Consider the following 7,300-nt stretch of genomic DNA (forward strand, 5'->3'; position numbering starts at 1 on the left):
AGAATTATTACATTAGTAAAAGTTAAAATGGTTTAAAAAATGAAGTCGTTAATGAAATAATTTGTAACACCACTGCATTAAACGTCTACAAACAACTAGAATAGTGTTTTATGTATTTATTTGAAAAGGTCATTAACATGAGCCAAAAGTTGTCAAATCAAGAAAGCTGTCTTCAAATGAAGGAAACTTTGTAGTCAAATCAAGAAAACTATGTTGTCAAATCAAGAAAACTATGATGTCAAATCAAGAAAGCTATGTTGTCAAATCAAGAAAACTGTTGTCAAATGAAGGAAACTTTGTAGTCAAATCAAGAAAACTATGTTGTCAAATCAAGAAAACTGTTGTCAAATGAAAGAAACTTTGTTGTCAAATCAAGAAAACTATGTAGTCAAATCAAGAAAACTGTCGTCAAATGAAGGAAACTGTTGTCAAATGAAGGAAACTGTTGTCAAATGAAGGAAACTTTGTCGTCAAATCAAGAAAACTATGTTGTCAAATCAAAAAAACTATGTTGTCAAATCAAGAAAACTGTTGTCAAATGAAGGAAACTTTGTAGTCAAATCAAGAAAACTGCTGTCAAATGAAGGAAACTGTCGTCAAATGAAGGAAACTTTGTCTTTAAATCAAGAAAGAAAACTGTCATCAAATGAAGGAAACTATGTTGTCAAATGAAGAAAACTGTTGTCAAATGAAGAAAACTGTTGTCAAATGAAGGAAATTTTGTCGTCAAATCAAGAAAACTGTCGTTAAATCAAGAAAACTATGCCGTCAAATCAAGAAAACTGTCGTTAAATCAAGAAAACTATGCCGTCAAACAAGAAAACTGACGTTAAATCAAGAAAACTATGTCGTCAAATCAAGAAAACTATGCCGTCAGATATTCACATGATATTTCTTTGTTACCTCTTGTCTTAGTTTTTGTATAAATACTAAGATTATGTCTTTAGCTTCTTTCCCCTTCATTATTTACCTTACTTTACATGAGTTAACTATTCTTTGTTTGTCTTCTTTAGGACTTTTATTGTGAAAAACATCTATAAGCTACAACCCTTGTGTTCAAACTCTTTTGACAAACATTGATCTGTTTGTGTGAAGCCACGACGAATCAAACGTTAAATCATCAAACGCAGACGTGGACGCGGTGTCTTGTCGTGATGAGGAGTCTCCGCGCCGAGTCGCGGTCGATGAAACGACGACACCATGCGGTGAAATCACAGTCTTCGCGCCACAGGCTGCGCTTAATGAGCCAATAATGAGCTTTTTCCCTCTTCTCATTTCACACACGTGAACACTCCTCCGCCCACAGACACCGACTGAAATAGCTGCCGTCGTCTGACAAAAACAAACAACCTGTTGTCTTGTGAGAGTCATTTCTACGGCTCATAAAAACCTCCTTCTTCTTCTCCATCATCATCATCATCATCACACACACGAGGCTTCACTGATGCAAAATGAAGTCATGTCGATGATTTCACCTGAAATACCTGAAATAAGTAACACAGACGCTGCAGAGACAGTCATTTTAGATGAGAAAACTAAAAGAAATACTTAATGAGGCAATGACACATGAGAAAAAACATTTTAGCCGTTTTACAAAAGACTCACCTAACAAAAAATTTAACTCTATGATGTCTAAAGATCGCGTTTGCCACTCAAACTCACCGCTGAACGACCTTTTCAACAGGAAACTGAAGATTTCTAAACCGCTCACTCTCCCACACCAAACTCCATGGAGAAAATCAGCGATTTTACATCACAGCACACACACGTTGTTGATCCACTGCTGCCTCCATCGGTAAATTTCAAACGTGCTATTTTGTCACTTCTGTGTTTGAAATTCTTTGTTCGGGTTTACCTAAGTGACATAAACTGACCACACGGGGCAGCAGTGGACCAGCAGCTCCTGTGTCCCTGTGAGCTTAAAATGCCAATTTTCTGAATGGACTTTGGTGGGGAGAGCACACGTCTAAAAATGTTCAGATTTCAGACAGAAAAAGCTTTGTAAATATAGTTTTTATATATCATAGACCTACAAAGCAGCAGATTTTATTATTTGATATGACTTTAAATGTAAACTACAGGCAGATTTTTGCCATACAAGACGCAGCAGCACAAAGGGAAACTTTTAAAGGCATTTATTGATGAAATACACACTTAAGTTTTGACAAAAGCTTCTGTAGTTTTGAATGTAAGAAATCCCAGCCCCGTACTAGACCAAAAACTCCTTACAATAAATGTGGCGAATGGAAACCAGTTCAATACATGTGCAATAAATAACAACAATACAAAAAAATAAGAAGATTGAGGCAAGGAAAAAAGGGACACCTGAATAAGCGCCAGTTTAACCTGAAAATTAAAACAATAAGAAGCAAAAAAAAGGGGGAAAATAGGAGAGAGAGAGTAAAACCCAGTCATTTTTTATTAGTGTGTTTTCTGAGATTTCCTGGTCGCCCTCAGGACCAGGAGGCGTTTACAGACCTGAGGAACTGACTGGAAAAAAGAATCAGGTTGAAAACAAATCATCACAATAATAATAATGATATTAATCATTAAACATTGGAGTTCTAAGTTGAAACCTGGAACCATCTGAGAAGCGTATATTGCACATTTTCCTTGCAAATACAATAACAAATACGTTGCCAAATTCACACAATTTAGTCATTTTTTTAACCCTCCTTTTTTCGCGATTGACGTAGAAAAAAAAAAAAAGCATCGAGTCGACGCGGACACGCTGAGATTACAAAATCGAAACAAAGAAATTGCAAAAAATTCATAATTTAAAGTCCAGCAAAAAACATCTGAGAGCAACAAGGAGAACACATCGCTTTGTCTGAAAATGAATCAACCAAGAAACGACGGCAGAAGTCACCGACTCAGCATAAATAAATAACAATAATACAAAAGTGGACAGATTTATTCATGACATCTGTTATGGCTCGCGGGGGGAAATGTCGTTTGGGAGTCGCTGAAGTCAAGTTGCGCGTCATACCGCGTCACCACGCATGGTGGCGCTACTCAGCGTTGGGTACTTTTCAGAGATGAGCGTGTTTGGAGTGTTTTTGTCCGTGTGTGTGTGTGTGTGTCTCACAGACTGAATATAAAAATGGACGTAGATTTCCAGTTACGATACTAACTCTCGTTTGACCAGCACCATGTCGGGTTTTTTCAAAACCGGAAATTCACAGACGTCACCATCGAGAAGGTCAGGTAACGTGACGGCAAATACCGAATTACTGCGACCACAAAAAACGGACTTTTTAAATACACGTCAACACGTTAGACCGACTGGAATTGTACTAAATTGAATTTTTTCCAAGTTGGACGATTGGTAGTCGAGCTACGACTGCAGGTGGACGTTCAGTCAGACCAGAGTCGGACTCAAGCTGGCCTGGAGTGTCTGCGCGTGCGCCACAGCTGGCTAATACCCAGAAATAATAGAAGAAACATAAGAAAACTGCGACAACAACATGGTGAGATTAAGGCCGACACATTTGTTGGACTGGAGAAAAGACATATTTTACGCTGCGTTAGTTTACAAAAGCGATTGTTGTTCAGTAAACGGAGAAACTCGGAGCGATGCTGGACATGCTAACAACTAGCCACCAGCTAAACAGGAAACTGCCTAGTACTGACAAGCTGAAGGGGGACCATGTCGCCACCTAGTGTTGTGGAGGCAGACGCACTGTATTCAATAAATCAATTCCATTGCATGGAAACAACGAGGCAACAGGTAACTGACAACTTCCGTGTTCCAAGTGGCTTCTGTTTGCGTGAAAGACACATAAAGTTGGTTTGGATACAGAATAATGCAGAACTTTTGTTGATCCTGGTGGGGGTTTTCAAAAGTGGACGTAGTCTTCTGGTTGCAAAAGGAACTCCTGTTTGGAAGTCTGGAAGATTTGACCGGCACCATGTCTGTGTTTGGGGACAGACAGACAGCTGTCAATCGACTCATGTTTGCCGAGCTTTATCATCGATTTCCCTTAAAATATGATCACAATTGACAAAAACTGGCATTGTGTTCTACTGAAGAAGACGTGAAACGAGAGTTTGAGACGCTTAACTCCTCAGGAAAATGTTTACTGACGTTCCAAATGAAGGGAGGAGTAGAAGTTAATTTTCCCATAGACCTTCCATTCCAATGGCCAACCAGTGAAGTCGCCCCCTGATGGCTATTCAACATGTTTTTATTTCCACATCAGGAGAACCAGAATACTATGTTCTTGCATCCTACGACCTCGCCTTCACTTTTCCACCCAGAAGTCTCCGTCCATTTCTTACACAGTCTATGATGAAACCGTGAAACTGTGTCTCTCACACACACACACACACTGTGAGATTACTGAGCTTTGTGAGGGAGAAACAATGAGCTGAGCAGCAAAGAAAGTCCTCACACTCTCAGAGTGGAAGCACAGCAGGGTCATTTTCAAGTTGCCAGGAGTGATTCTGCTCCGGCAACCTCCAAACAAACGCCTCAGATCAACAACACCATGTCTTCACACAGTGTGTGTGTGAACCACAATCTGCCACCTCCAGCAAACAAATCTGACGGACGTTCAAGGTCAAATCTTGAAAAGCTCTGACAGATCTGCGGCCCGGACAGCGACCCACGTCTGCACCGAGGCGGCGCCGAGCCTCCTGTGAAGCCTCTGAGCCCCGACGGCAATGATGTCTCAACTCTGGCTGCCAATTTAAGGAGAAGAAGAAGAAAAGGTGAATTTCAATCCATTCCGGAGCATGAGAGGCCAAAATCTCCAAAGAGCTCAAAGGATCTTGGGTAATATTGACAAATAAATCAGCCGTGTGTGGCTCGCAGGTCCAATTAGTCATGAGGAGATTGAAGGAATCTCGGCGGAGAAGTCTCTGATGGCTGTGAGTTCTATCTCGCGCGTCCACTTCTCTCACCTCTTCTTTCTCTTTACACTCCTCACAGCTTCACAGTCTGCGGCTTGTTTGAAAAGAGAAAAGAAGCCGTCGGCAGCAAGCTGAGGCAACGGAAGCTGCCGGAGAGGCAGCACTTTTTAAATCTGCACAGAGAGATGTGAGAAGACAACAAGAGGACAAAGTTCTTGCTCCGTCTCTGACCGAACGTCTCGTGGAAACAAGACGGAGACAAAGGCGTTGTGAGTTAGCACCGGAGAAAGCACCAGAGACGCTGCTGAAGTCGGGTTTTGACAGGTTTTGAAACTCTGCGTTTCAGTCGATGGTAAAGCTGATAAATTAATAAAAAAGTGTGTTAAAGATGAAACAGACAGCTCTCGACGTCACTCATGAGAATCTGAATCCTGAAAGTTCTGAAGCCTCCAGAGTCAGTGTCAGACGTTCGGAGGCTCTTATTGGACAAGGCCAGCTGTCAATCACACCAGTCTCCACTCCTGTGCCGAGCTTTGCTGTCTTTTTAACTCTAAACGAGGACATCATTTGTAAAAAATTGTCTAAAAGTAGACAGTACAATCTCCCATAGACCTCCTTTCAGCACTCATTTTGCAGCCAGTCCAGTCCAGTCGCCCCCTGGTGGCTATTCGATTCTACATTGTTATCTTCAGGGAGAGCTTTAAGACTATAAGTCCAATTTTAACGTAAGGTCTATGGGTTTTTTGTTGTTGTAATGAGACTAAAAGACACGATAGATAAGCGGTGATCATTTAACCTTTGTGTTCTAAATCAAGCCGTTTTGTTTCAGTTAAAAACTGTTTGTTTTTTTCCTCTTTACAAATAAAAGTAACGCCCAAAATTGAGAAAAAACGTCGCAGTGTGAACGTGACCAAGTGGTTTCTCGATTTCACTGAGAAATGTAAGCAGCGGCTTGTTTTCTGGTTTCACGAGCACCTTGTTGCGTGTTTTTACGACAGCCTTTAAAACATGAAGTGAAAATGACAGAAATCTGACTCCAGGGTCCGAGACTCACGTTTAACCTCACATCGTCTTTGAAAACAGGGAGAAAACATCGCTTTAAAACACAGTTCATGGTTGTTTTTCCACAAATGATGTGACCAAACATGTAAAAGCTCATTGTTTTTGGTTTTAGAATAATTTACGTAGCATTTTAAAACAGTTTTTTGTCTTTTTGCTTTAAAACCTTGTTTATGTGGTCTATATGTCTGTATTTTGTCCGCACCAGATTTTGTTCGACGTGAAATCAGGGTCAAGCACCTGGACAAACAGGTTTTTTTCATTAGTTTAAGAACAGACTGGTGTTAAAAACCAAAAACAATGAACACTTTACACACAAAACTGGATTAACTGGAAAATAAAGACCACGAATAAACAGGGGACAGGTGTTTTTGGACGTGCTGGTTTGGTGCAGACCTCTCGAGCTCTAAAAACGCTGAGTCATAGGTCCTGGTGAAGCAGGGTTCCTACACATTGTTTTACATTTCTTTCCAAATCCCAAAAATGTCCATCAATCACGACTGACTTCCATTATTTTAATACTCTTTAGACTCTTCTCACTCTTTCACCTCAAAATCAACATAAACACAGTTTAAAGAAATCATCGTTTTTCCGGCATGAGTTTAATCTCTGCATGAATAGGAACCCTGCACGTGAAAATATACAGACAGGAACAGTTTGTCGTGGGCAGATGTGAAGGATGTGAATCTCTGACCACAGCGGTCAGTCCGGTGAGGTAATAATACTTGAGGTCTGACATGGCGTTCGTTGCAAGGATCCAGTTTTGCTTTGAATGTTTGCGGTTTAAGACGTCTTCTGTTGTTGTTGTTGTTGTTGTTGTTGTTGTTGTTGTACACAGTAAAAGAACAGCGTGTTCCCTGAGGAACAATCCTCCTCAGGGTTAGAAACAGACATTTAAAAAAGCACCAAAAATGACCCAACAGTGGTCACTTTTATTCAGAATTTCAGTATTATTAAAAAATGTCCCAAAAGAAGTGTCCCCTCGTTTGTCCCCCTCCATCCGTCCCTGTGCGAAACCTGAAATCGAGTCCAAAAAGACTCAAAAGTAAATTTGTATTGAATTCTCAGCAAATCAAACATTTCATACTGACTTTGTTGAGAAGGGAAAAACAAAACAGAAATAATCGTGTGAATTCTGAATCTGGCAGTGACAAGAAACTGAAACCGTCTGTTACGCTCTTATTTTATAAACGTCACTTCATTTCCTGTGGGCGAGGATTCTAGAAGTTTCTACGTGTGTAAAAATCATCTTTAAGGTTCACATGTAATAATCTACCCATAAGTATGTCGGTATGAGTGTATAATGACCTTAAAATAAACATTATTTAGATTTCGTAGCCTTGGAATTTAACTTTTATCAGTACTTTGGGCAGAGGCGGCCATTTTG

Source organism: Solea solea, chromosome 14 (assembly GCF_958295425.1).
Source record: "Solea solea chromosome 14, fSolSol10.1, whole genome shotgun sequence".
Classification (NCBI taxonomy): domain Eukaryota; kingdom Metazoa; phylum Chordata; class Actinopteri; order Pleuronectiformes; family Soleidae; genus Solea; species Solea solea.